Source organism: Xenopus laevis, chromosome 2L (assembly GCF_017654675.1).
Source record: "Xenopus laevis strain J_2021 chromosome 2L, Xenopus_laevis_v10.1, whole genome shotgun sequence".
NCBI lineage: Eukaryota > Metazoa > Chordata > Amphibia > Anura > Pipidae > Xenopus > Xenopus laevis.
Genome location: NC_054373.1, coordinates 24681109 through 24695033, shown reverse-complemented (window position 1 = coordinate 24695033; position 13925 = coordinate 24681109). Strand labels below are relative to the sequence as shown.

At 36.4% G+C, this 13925-nt stretch overlaps 1 long non-coding RNA gene across 1 annotated transcript in view; it reads right to left on the bottom strand.

The window, feature by feature from the left end:
• Positions 1-3608: 3608 nt before the first annotated feature.
• The window catches only part of LOC108707902, a 35504-nt gene continuing 25187 nt past the window's right edge, over positions 3609-13925 (bottom strand). The window contains exon 3 of the long non-coding RNA XR_001934347.2: positions 3609-12572. This is a non-coding gene — a long non-coding RNA (uncharacterized LOC108707902). The remainder of the gene's footprint in view (positions 12573-13925) is intronic.

Sequence of the window (13925 nt, the reverse complement as noted above, 5' to 3'; positions counted from 1 at the left end):
GGATCAATTATTTGGGAATGCTCGGGACCTGGAGTTTTACAGATAAGGGATCTTTTTGTAACTTGGTTCACCATACCTTAAGTCTTCTAAAAATCATTTAAATATTAAATAAACTCAATAGGATTGTTTTGCCACCAATATGGATTTCTGCGGCTTAATTACCATCAAGTACAAGGTACATGTATGGGATTCGTTATCTGAAAACCTGCTATCCAGAAAGCTCTAAATTACAGGAAGGCTTTCTCACATAAATGCCATTTTAATAAAATAATTTACATTTTTATTTTTTTTGTAATAATAAAACAGTACTTTGTACTTGATTCCAACTAAGATAAATAATCCTTATTAGAAATTAATGTTTGAATGTTTTTTTAGTACACTAAAAGCATGGGGATCCAAATTACTGAAAGATCCATTATCAGGAAAACCCCAGGTCCTTATCATTCTGGACAACAGGTCCCACTACTGTAAAGTTTCATTAATAAAGAGAAAAACTAAAAAAAAAAAAAAATGTGATTTGTTTGCTTAAAATAGACCCTAGGGGAGATGTTCTTCACATAATTCAGCACTTTCTGTATAATGGTTTCTGTATAATGGATCCTATACCTCTATACGGTTTCTAGAACATAGTTTGCGTGTTGCAGCCATCTGAAATGGGAAATTCATGTAAGAGTTACTTAACATCTAGCATACCGAGAGAATTTGTATAACAGTATCCTTTATTTATATTAATATAAAAAATCATGGGGATCCAAATTACTGAAAGATCCATTATCAGGAAAACCCCAGGTCCTTATCATTCTGGACAACAGGTCCCACTACTGTAAAGTTTCATTAATAAAGAGAAAAACTAAAAAAAAAAAAAAAATGTGATTTGTTTGCTTAAAATAGACCCTAGGGGAGATGTTCTTCACATAATTCAGCACTTTCTGTATAATGGTTTCTGTATAATGGATCCTATACCTGTATACGGTTTCTAGAACATAGTTTGCGTGTTGCAGCCATCTGAAATGGGAAATTCATGTAAGAGTTACTTAACATCTAGCATACCTAGAGAATTTGTATAACAGTATCCTTTATTTATATTAATACAAAATAACAGTAGTGGTAGGTAGGGGCACTTATAATTCCTGGAATGATACTTGCACTATTGTAGGGAGGTGTCTTTAGATTTAGATTGACATCTACCCTGCAGCTTTTTCCAAGCTGGGTTCCATATGTGTTTTCAACCACTCTGTTTTGCCTAAAAAAGGGGATTAACTCAAGGGATGAAAACATAATTATGCCTCTTTATAGGTCCCTGGTGAGGCCTCATCTGGAGTATGCAGTGCAGTTTTGGACTCCAGTCCTTAAGAGGGATAAAAATGAGCTGGAGAAAGTGCAGAAACGTGCAACTACTGTAAATTGGTTAGAGGAATGGAAGACTTAAATTATGAGGGTAGACTGTCAAGGTTGTTTTTTTTCTGGAAAAAAGGCACTTGCGAGGGGACATGATTACACTTTACAAGTACATTAGAGGACATTATAGACAAATAGCAGGGGACCTTTTTACCCATAAACAGTATCAATGCACCAGAGGCCACCCCTTTAGACTAGAAGAAAATAACTTTAATTTGAAGCAACGTAGGGGATTCTTCACAGTCAGGACAGTGAGGTTGTGGAATGCACTGCCAGATGATGTTGTGATGGTTGATTCAGTTAATGCCTTTAAGAATGGCTTGGATGACTTTTTGGACAGACATACAATCAAAACTCTATAGTTAGTATAGATATGAGTATATACAATTTATGAGAACATATGGATGGGTGTGTGAATGGATGCTGGGTTTTCATTTGGAGGGGTTGAACTTGATGGACTTTGTCTTTTTTCAACCCAATTTAACTATGTAACTACGTAACTTCAGAATCCAATCACTTAGCTAGCAGTAACTTTATTCCTATCGGACAGAAAGTAAACTGGGATCCATGAGTGTCTGATAGGGATGTCGCGGACTGTTCGCCGGCGAACTTGTTCGCGCGAACATCAGCTGTTCGCGTCCGCTGCAAGTTCGCGAATGTCGCGCGACGTTCGCCAATAGGCGTTCGCGTCAAAATCGTTCGACCATTCGACCATTCGATCGCTAAAATCGAAGGATTTTCGTTCGAATCGAACGATCGAAGCCATTGGATTGAATGAAATCATTCGATCGAATGGCTTCGATCGTTCGATTCGAACGAAAATCCTTTGATCGAACGATTAAAATCCTTCGATCGTTCGAATCGAACGATTTTCGGATGTTCGAAGTTCGCGAACTGTTCGCGAACTGTCCGCATTTTTTGCCGGTGTTCGCGAACGGCGTTCGCGAACACATTATCGGCGGTTCGTTACATCCCTAGTGTCTGAGATGGAAAGCTGGAATTCCTACAGGCACACAGGGATATATATCTTACTAAGAAAAAGACCAAACTTAATCCCAAATAGAGGAAAGTCACCTAGATGACAGTCACCTGGATGCTTTTTACAGAGAATGTGGCCACAAGGAACCACAAAGGGATTTTTGCATTTTATTATTGTGCCCATTATGTCAAAATGTGTCACTTCATTATGCTGTGATTGCAACATTTCCAGAGCTAGACATCAAAATTAGATCTATGATTGTTTCTTTATGTGCAAGTCTGTTGACCCTAATGATGTAGCCTGCAGAGGTAATGCTACAGGCCTGGATTGGCAATCTGTGTAAGATTCTTTGACCAGTGCTGCCAAACTGGCGGCCTCCAGGTCTTCCTTGAGTGTCCCCCTATTAAAGTACTTATCCTATGTGAGCTTTGAAAAGCATCAGTACTGAGATTAATTGGTCCCTGTATTGTTCACACTTTAAACTCGAACCTTAAGTCTACTGCCTGTGGTAAGTATATGTCCTGGTGGGGGTATAGTTTGGGGGGTTGTTATCATTTGTAAATAGCTGTAAATTGTCCATAAGGTGTTTAATTATGTTCTAAAGGTGGCCATAGACGTAGAGATCCACTCGTTTGTCTATGTCGCCAAACTAGCAGATCTCTCCCCAATATGCCCACAATGAAGTGGGCGATATTGGGCTGATCCAATCGTGGGCACTAGGGCCCAATGATCTGATCATAATGGATCCGATACGAGCAGTCGGATCGCGAGACCACATAGACACACAGATGCGGCCGCAATCCAATGGGATTTTCTAACCTGCAAGATCGAGATCTCTCCGACTGTCGGGCAGATATCGATCGGGGAAGCCCGTCGGATGGCCTCACACACGGGCAAATAAGCCGCCGACACGGTCTTTTTAGTACAATGTAGAGCGTGATATTCTGAAACAATTTGCAAATGTTTTTCATTTTTTATTATTTGTATTTTTTCAGTTATTTGGCTTTTTATTCTGCAGTGATACACTGATTTGAATGAGAGACTGGAATATGAATAGGAGAGGCCTGAATAGAAAGATGATTAATAAAAAGTAACAATAACAATACATTTGCAGCCTTGCAGAGCATTTGTTTTTAGATGGGGTCAGTAACCCCCATTTGAAAGCTGGAATAATAATAAAAAAAAACTATTAAAAACATAAATAATGAAGGCCAATTGAAAAGTTGTTCAGAATTGGCCATTCTATAACATACAGCATGTTGTAATCTTAATGGTGACCCACCCTATAAAATTACAAACTTTTTTCACATATGAGTCATGGGTGATATCCATGCAGTGAACAATGACCATTTGGTTTTTGGTGTGATACCAACTGAAAAGTTCTTGAGATAACATGGATGTGGGTTAAAGTGGTGGGATTTCAAACCATGGAGTCATCAACACCAGCTTCCATTATTGGCCCTCCACCATGAAGGCCAACAAAATTCCAGCCCTCGGTATTGCAGAAGTTGGATAGCACTACCTTAGAAGTCATTATTTAATGGGCTGGTGGGGGACTATTTGATCCTCTGTGTACCTGAAATGTCAGGGCCTACAGTATTTGGAATCCCAGTCTGGACCTAGAACAATGCACCTTTTATTTTTTTTAGAATTCAAGAGAGTCCACTGTTGTTTTGCATGATTTTTTAATAGGCATGCTATTGCACGTGCATGTGTTTTGTAAGTAACCCACAATTGCAACTTGCAGGGTTCCCCAGTGTTCAGTAGGTGCACTAGTGCACAATTCATCAGAAGAGGCAAGACACTTGGGGGGGTCATTTACTAAACTCCAAATGTAAAAATCAAAAAAAATTGGAGTTTTAAAAAATCACGAACTTTTTCAGTTTTTGGCTGAAATTCCGAAAAAATCGTGAAATTCGTGAAAATCTGATGAAAAAAATCCAAATTCGTGAAAAGACATTTTCCGCAAAGCAACTTTTCAGGAAAATGTAATAATAAATAAGCGTAAAACACCAGAGCGGATTTGATTGGAGTTTGTAGCAGAAAATATTGAGATAAATTCAGACTTTGATAAATAACCCCCTTGGTGTAGCAGTCATCAATATAAGGCTTTTTGTCTTTCACTTTTACCCAATATGATTCCATTAAAGTTGACATTTCTCTATTCAGCAGTATTTTAATGCCAAACCAAATTGATATCTTTCTTGTTCCCCCTATTCTTTCCCTACACACATTCTTCAGTTTGTCTCAATAATGATTATAATTATTATAATTTACTATTTTGAGTTTTTGTAATGAATAAGCAGGAAGTCCACTTATATTTTTTTTTAAATAAATTCCTGTCCATGAATAACATCTTTTAACATTGTATGACTATCCCTAGATTAAAAGATGAATAATGAGATGTCATCTCAAAAGGAATTTTCTCACTGTGTATTTACGTGTAATGCATTCTTCGGTCACGGTATGAGAAAAAATAGCTACTCTCTAACTCAGAGCTGCTAATTAATTTTTGTATATAAACTGCAATTATATTATTCACTTAGGGGGAAGAAAAGACAAAGTGAACAGAGTGACAGTTGTTCTCAGCTCTTAAAACACCTACCCACTCCTAGGAGAGTTTATTTTGTTGCTGTTCCAGAAGCAGCACAAAATGTGCTCAGAACAGATTTTCCTATAGTTTATGTTATTTACTTTATAAACCATTCTGTAATCCTTTACTGTACTTGCATTGTTAGTTAGAAAGGCTCATGCATTCCATTATAGGAAGTAATAAACTGTTTTTGTAATGAACAGTTTTCCTTCCAAATAACTCCTATTGTTCATTGAAGCAATTCATACCGAGCTAAATTTCTTCCGCTTGGCTGCGTCCATAAAATGTGTTTAGATGTTATCACAGGGAGTGAATGAATAATGAACAATTGAATATCCAGTGCTGCATATATACATATTTTATAATCAAATATTTAAAATGTTATGTATAGAATGTCCTTGCATTCCTTCATGTGCATTAGAATCATGTAGGGTTTATTTACAATTGCAAGCATTTTTGACAGTAACTTCAGATCTGAATAATAATTATTTGCTAACTTCAACCACTTCTCAAACCTCAATAGTTTATGAACAGTTTATGGAGCTCCAGAGTTCACCTGTGTAGAGAAGCACAAGACATAGAATTTGCAGGAGGAGGCGAAACAAGCAGCACCGCTATCTGGAGTGACTTAAGATGCAAGTACTTTAATAAATGCAAAAGTTGCAAGACCACAACTGCATTTGTGGGTTGTAAATGACCCCTATGTAATTTTACTAGGTAAACTAAAAGTCAGTCCACATCCCCAGCCCTATGGAGATAGCCCTAAAGAGAAAAAAGCAAATGGTCAAAAATTATCTTGGACTAACTGCAAATGAAGAGCAAACCTCAACAGGCACTGAAAGGGTTGCATTGGGATTTCCATCACCTCTTATATAAAGGTTTATTCTCTGACCTGTTTTTGGCTCTTCTGCCTTAGTTTAGCTTTCATATAGAGATTTCATATAGTGATAGAATACTGTTACTAGATATAGAATATCAATGAGTCGGACTGATTGACTGGAAGAAATACAGGCAAATGTATTCTTTGGTTCTGTATCTTTTGTTTATATTTTAAATTCCATTTTGGACAAGAAAATGTCTTCTAAAGCACCAAAACCTGCTCTCATATGAATCATTATTATTATCTATATCACTTATACCATCTGTCTGCAGTCAGAGTACAATGGATTCATGCCCGTCTAATGAACTTATTTGCCATAGGCAGTTTGGTTTCTCATAATTGTCCTTTAACCCCAGAAGGTCATTGGAGGAAACATCTCTTACATTTTACTAAAGTATTTAATTTCTCTCCATCTGTGCCAATTTTACATTCACTTAAAATTCTCTACTAGTCAACCCATCTCCCTTTAGTTCCTTGTATAATGTTTTTGCATACAAGTATATTTTCTTATTTGCATTTCTTTCCAGCTTTAAATGATATTACAGTTAAGCTCAAAAGGATTACATTGCCTTAGGTAGGATTGACTAGCTAACCTTGCATACATCTGTCTGCTCTAGTTCACTAGGCTTGCTTTCTTCTTCTTTTGGGGTCCCTGCTGACTGGCACACAGCTCCTCTCCTGAAGAACGTGCAGCAGACCACTAACTTAATGTAATACTGTATCCAAACCTTTTGTTTCAGATACTTAAGCCACAGAATCCAAAACAATAAAAAACAAGGACTGTCCATCATAATTGCATAGTATAATGGGATGTTAAACCTAAAGACAGTAAATACAGTCTAAAATGGTTTATTCAAAAATACCAAGTCAAACAGGCTTTATCTTTTATTTACTGTAATTTTCTTCATTTTTTTTGTTTAGCTTTCAATATCCAAACAGATGTTTCAATGAATCAAAACATGCTTAAATTTTTAATACTAATCAGACTTCATCTTACATTAAAATACTTTGGAACGTAGATAAACCCTGGGTCAGGAGAGGAACAAGCAGAAAACTCTTCAGCCAACCACATTACAAAGTCCATTCACTGACAAGAGAAAGCAGTTAAGCATGTAGCCATAAGCATGTTAATACCATCAAAGTTTTAGTGCTTGAGTAATTTTTAATGCTAAATTTGAAAACAAAGGAAAACATTTCTGAGATTGGGCTTTAACCTCAGTAAACAATGTCAGTACTGAACATTTCAGAGTCAGCAGAAAGCCAAACACAAGATGGGAGGCAAGCCAAAGGGACAGGTGCATTCTTCCAGTCCAGTTCTTTTATGACACCTGGAAGGGGATGCTTTACCAGCATATTTCCCCTACAGACTAGAAAGTGAAAAGATGGTTTTCTTATAAAAACAGATTAGAATGACAAAACAAAGTATGCATGGGGCAAAGACAACAGTTTATCTGTTTTATCTAGCATCTGCCTCTTTTTTATATAAATAAATTCATGAGCGGTACTAAGTTTTAGGAGGTGGAAAAACTGAGATAATTTGTGAATAAAATCCAGCAAAGTAAGGCTAGTCTTCATAAATGAGTGGATAACAAATAATTGCATTCTTTAATGTTGCTTACAGAAGAGCAATGCCTTTCCATCTGAACACCTGCCTGTCCATTTTATTCCCAAACCAAGTATTTTTATATAAGGCAGGTCCTCCCTTATAACAGCATCTACTGGGGGCTTTACAATAGATTCTGAACATTGTTGGTTTCAAGCTGTTTTAAATGGAATTGGGCGCTGGCCCAAAAACATGGCAAACAGTGCCAGACTATTATTCTTCTATCTCTAAACCAATCTGCATTATGCATTCAGGCAGGTAGTGTACACCTGGTATGTGTCAAACCCAGCCTTTTCCATCAGACTGCCAGAAAGTGAAATGCCATTTGTTACTCCTGAAGATGTGCTTCCATTATTTCAGAGTCCATTGGTGGGTGGTTACAACTCAGCAGTAAGTATTCTTAGGATGTTATTTTAGACTTTATGTCTACATAATTCCCTCATATGTAACACACTTTTATTACATAACCTACATCACTAAGGAGAAGAAGCGTTTGAGTATGCATTCAAAATCTGGAATATAAGAAAATATAATGTATACATTATAATTATAACTAAGATTAAGGGTAAGGCAATATTAAAAACATGAAAGTTGGAGAAAAGTCTAATAAAGGTCAAATGGGAATTGCGGAAAAATGCCAAGATTAACACAGTACAGTGAGATGGTCAGGACATAACTGTCCATGCTTTAGTGTGTTGGTGTGACACAATGGGTACAAGCCCACATTTGAGCCCCCATACACCTACTTCCAAATAATAACATGCTGCCAAAATTTGAGATGTTCCAAAGTACATGCATGGGGGTGTGAATGGGCTCAAAGATGCAGGCACAGGTGTGTATCCCTAAAAGTCATCCAAAAGAGATGTATACACATCGTGGTATGGTATGGTATCTGTTTTAGGAATAACTGGAACCTCCTGCTTACTGTAAAATGACACCCGTCTTCTATTTTGGATTTGTAATTTGATGAAACTCAATGAGAAAGATTTGTTTGTTTGTACTATAAAATAATATGCAGGTGCAGAAGCCTAAATATATTATCGCAATGTCCCAAACAGTGGAAATCATGTACAGAGGGTATAAAGTATTTATGGGATGGAATTTGGTGAGATTACTCCCATACAATAGAAAGCATGGCTATTACTCATTATTAGTTTGAAAAGTGTAAATCCATATTAAACACTTAAATACTAAGAGTATCAATATCCTAACCAAGATATTTCAATATGTTGAAATGTGTTACATTTTTCCTTGCATGTCTTATATAGAATAGCTTGGATGAAAATTAGGTCATATTGGCTAAATGTAAAATAAAAGATGAGAAATGGATAATTCTTTTTCCTGCTTCCTTTAAACCCTTAGCTTAAAATATTATGCAGCTAATAAAAGCAAGATAAAACTCAGTTATTAAACACAAATCTTAAACCTCTGCAGTGTTCATATTCTCAAACTAAAGCTGCTTCGGAGACTGCTGTAAAAATGTCTTCTTTTATTACAAAAGTTTTAAACAAATTTGTGAAACTTATTTTGCCGTGACTAATATCTATTTTTCTGTGACTGCAGAATGTGCAAGATATTCTGCATCGGTAATGTATGACCTACTTAGCTTTTGAGCTATTTTCAAGTGGCATGAAAAATCCTAAATATTTATGCCTTGGGCTTATAGACTCCTACCAAGCTATAGGTCATGCTTAGCACTGTGCAGTCTGGTAAGGGTATTAAATCTTAAAGAGCCAGTTAGACTAGTATTTTTAAATTACTGTATACATTTAATGATTATACATGTCTGCCCAGAATCTGCAAATATTTTAAAGCATTATTGATTTAATTTAAACATACTTCATGTTTTAAGTATCAAGCTACTATCACAGATTGTTTAGCAATTCTCCTGAGCCGGGCAACCAGAGAGTAAAAGTAGCCATACATGACTAGACCCATTTGTTTGGTGCGGGTGGCAAACAAGTAAATCAAGATTCAATTTGGTCACATGCTGACCAAATTGATAAGATAGTTGGTCTTCATTGGCACTACCCAGATCCATATTGTTAAAGAAGGGAGGAGAAGGGTGGGAGGCATGAAAATTAAGACCGCGGTCATCGTAAAATAGGAATGGAGAAGGAGTAGTTTGGATTGACAGGATAGAGCAGCAGGAAACAAGTCAGTGCAAATTGTCAGCATGGAGATTAGCAGCCCACCGCCCTGAAATGGTTCGGTGAGGTGGAAAGGAATTTGTTTGTATTTGGAAATATTGACTCCACTTGGTGGATTTTTCGGTTAGTCACAGTTTGGAGGTTGGCAGAGGAATGCTTGCCAGAATGGGATGGGGCTAGTACTTTGTAGAATAATGGTGTTTAGTTCAACCTCCTTGAGTAATGGTCCCGGTAGGTAGGAGCTTAGCGTGAGGTCTACTTATGTCTTCACTTGTCCACCTAGGCTCAGTTCACTCCAGTGGACTAGTAAAGCATTTCTGGGGAGTATTGATCATCTAGATAATTGTTTATTCAATAGTTTGTAATTTGACTACAGTGCCTTTCACATCCATCCTGGACTGTCATGTGTACTTTCTTGCTGTGAACAGGGAAATGGTAAGAGATATGATGAGCATGTGCCTTGATGCTGCTCAGGTTAAGGCCCAGTGGATGAGGACTTCATCCACATGCTTATTCATTCCTCACGCAACAGTATTTTTAAACCAGCTCAACTGATATCTGCCTAATTTTCAGCCAGATATCAGTGAGGCAGTATCATCAGTGGTCCCCATACCTGGGCAGATATGCTTTTGACTAAGTCTGAAGAGGCTGAATCAGCATTTGCAGTTAATATAGAACTCAACTCACACTCAAACACTCTCATTAAATACCTTCTCCTCCTACCCCCACTTTCAAATACTATCATTAAATATCTTCTTCTCCTACTCCAAGTATCAAAAAGATAGTATTAAGTGATCCTGAACACATTATTAGGTACTCTTTAATTAACTTGATAATATTTTCCATTTTTTTTATTTTCTCAGGTTGAACAAAGGTGCATATGTCTTCACATCTGTAATCAATCAGGGAGTAAACACATGGCCACAGAAGTTTAGAACTACACCGATTTTGCATCAGGTAACATTATGCTTTGTTAAATAGACAGTTCTAACTTTGTTAATGAGTCCTGCTATGTAATACTGCTGTGCTGTAAGTATGTTAAGTTTAACTGCGGCACCATGAGACAAAACAACAGCTGTGGCTTTAGTTTTTACACAATCTGCTTTGTTACATGCTAATACAATTGGAATCAATTTTTAATCAGTGTTCTGCAATTTCCCATGTGTTGTCAACAAGGTACAAGTTCAACCTACGACTATAATATTTTATGGGCCTCAATACTTCTCAACAAGGAGAAACATTCATAATTTGCACCAGCAAAAGCATGTTTCCAAGAATAGCATTATTTGTATTACACTAAAAGCTGCACATTACTACTCTGCTGAATGCCACCGTAAATCAGTTTATATGTATAGCAGCGGTAAGGCAGATAACAATTACAGTAACAAATCTCTGCTGCGCATTAAAGGAAACTATAAATGCAACAGACGCTAGTCCTATATCAAAGAGTCAAAGGGAGAATTCAACCTATTACATTTCAGAAGGTTCCATATAGTTGTTTATATCTTTGTTGTTTTGTTACATTACGGATCACAGCATTCACTAGTAAACAAAGGCAGATTATTTACTGGATGGCACGTTGAGTAAAAATCAAAAGGTAAATAAATCAGTAAACCCCAGTTGACTGTCATCAGATTTGAAGTGCAATGTGTAAAGTACAATTTCAGATGTAATTGACCATGTTTTTACCCATATTGTTGATTTTTCGCATAATTCCAGTACAATTGTGGACAGGCAGCTGCTACAATTGCACCAGATGCATCAGAATCGACACAATGGCAATTGAATTGTGCCACTAATTGAAAGCAAGTAAAGTTTAGACTTTCAGAGGGCACATTCAAAATGATGCACCTATCACAATAACATAAGTAGTGTTTTACAATCGATTTTCTTTTGAAGACCTCCATGTATGGATAAAAGTTCATCCATCCATGTACAGATAAAAGCTGGCTGATTCAGTGTAATTGTGTAACCTGTAATTGGCTGAATATTTAACAATCCCCTTCACCAAGAATAAGATTTTATGCCATAATAAATTACATAGTACAGGGCTATAATGAATACATCACTAATATAATATATGCCATATCTTTATTAAAAAATACCTGTACTTGAACTTGTTTTTAGATCTGGTTATTAAAAGTTGGTTCATTAAAGAATTTGTTGTTATTTGCTTATTTAAGGAGACCTGTCACCCAGACATGACAAACTATATAGTAAAAGTCCTTTTCAAAGTAATCGTGAAACCCAAATAGTTTTTTTTATTAACACTTATTTACCCATTGTAAAGGTATTTAAATATCTCAGCTGTCAATCATATATCACCTGCCCCTCATCTATTCCCTAGCCATAGAGGTGGGGCAGACAATTAATCTATATTTCGATTCAGCACTTCTTAGATGTCTTGCACTCAGTGCATGAGCATGTGCATCAAGTCATAAAAACTATTTTGGCATGTCACAAAGCTTGTCTTAATAACAGTGTCCACAAAATGGTGCCTGCCTGCTTACTGTGATTGTGTAATTCCAACATTGAAAAATACAAGTTTTAAATAATTTATATAGTGTAAGTGAAGTTTATTTATCTTAACAAACACAATAGAAAATAATTTGGAATTACTTCTTAGGCTGGCATGTTCCCTTTAAATAAAGTCATTTATCTAGGCAGTTATCTGAGAGGTTGCGGGTTCCCATCATGCAAATAAATTTGCTCTTCTTCTGGCACAACCAAGGGGGGGGGGATTTATAAAATAATTGAAGTGGCTTCGTTGTTACACAAAGTTAAAAACAATACACTTACTATTAAACTAACATTGTGCATAAATAATTTGTTACTAAATATATAAATATACTATATACCACTTACAGTGAATGTATTAGGATATATTTTCACAATTCTTTAAACGCTATTTTAAATTTCAGATCAGGTTCCATCTTTGTGGATTAAATATGAAATGCTCTCTGTGGCATCTGAAAAAAATATAATTGTATTATAATGATTACTTGTATAGCAATAACATTAGTCAAAATAATGTACTGCATTAAGACAGGATTACTTAGATAACCTCCTATGGGGCAGTTTGCGCTGTAGTGAAATGTTATCTGTGAAATTTTGATAATTGATGGCATACAGGTCACTTCTGTAAAATACATTCAAATATTCATAAACAGTATATCACAAGGAAAACAGTGAAGCTCAAGCTGAGTAATTTTGTTATAAATGTAATATTCTTCCGAGAGCTAGTTTTATAGATATGTAACAGATAAGCAATATTTGCATTTTTTTGCATATTTTAATTCTTAAAAAAAAAAGACACTGGAGTATGTGTTGTCCATTGATGATCTTCTCAACCAACAGTAGACTCCACAGTGCAAGACAAAGATGAGATATAATTGGCAAAATCAGTAAGGGAAAAAGAAAAGTCAACAGTAACTTAACTGGCCCATTTCATAGAATGGCTTTCTCAATTCAGAATGTCCTGTACAAAAATATTTCTGGTTATATACCCTAGAATTTTACTCCAATCAGCAATATTTCTGGTTGTATACCCTGGACTCTTACTCCAACTAGCATAATTGGAGTGAGATTCCAGGGTATATAACCAGAAATATTTTTGTACAGGACATTCTGAATTGAGAAAGCTATTCCTCTCCAAGGAAAAGGAAAACATTCAGCAAGTCCAGTTGATTTGACTTACTACTATAGATATACTTGTGAGAGAAGTTTATATGATAAAAATAAGGATATAGGCCGGGAATGACAGACAGGCAAATAAAGAGAGCAGTTTCCATACCCAGAGAAAACCACCTCAAATACAATGAGACAGACAACAATAACCATGTCCCCCTTGTTGTTACCTATAACCCCCATCTGGAGTCCCTACACAAAACCATAATGGAACTGCAACCAATACAAGAGGTGGCACAATATATTTCCAGAACCTCTACTCCTAGCATACAGACAGCCCCCCAATTTAAAGGGAATGATTGTGCGTAGCTCTCTACAAGGCCCTGCAGAAAATAATATACAGTAATGGATGAAGTCTGCGCTGTTGTATATGAAGTTTCTACGGGGAAAGCAGCACCAGAGGTAGTGGATCCACACTTCCACTGTAGATACTAGATACAGGTACTAGTAATAAGCAGAGAAGGTGCGCTAATATTCCTTTTCAATATATACACAAACACCTAAAAAGAAAGTCTATAGGACCCGCAGGGCCTACACCTGAGTCCTGACGATTCTTCACTATCTGTAGTATTTGCCTTTCCAGAACTACCGCATAGCCTCACAGCGTGTGCATACATTCTGCTACAGGGAACCAA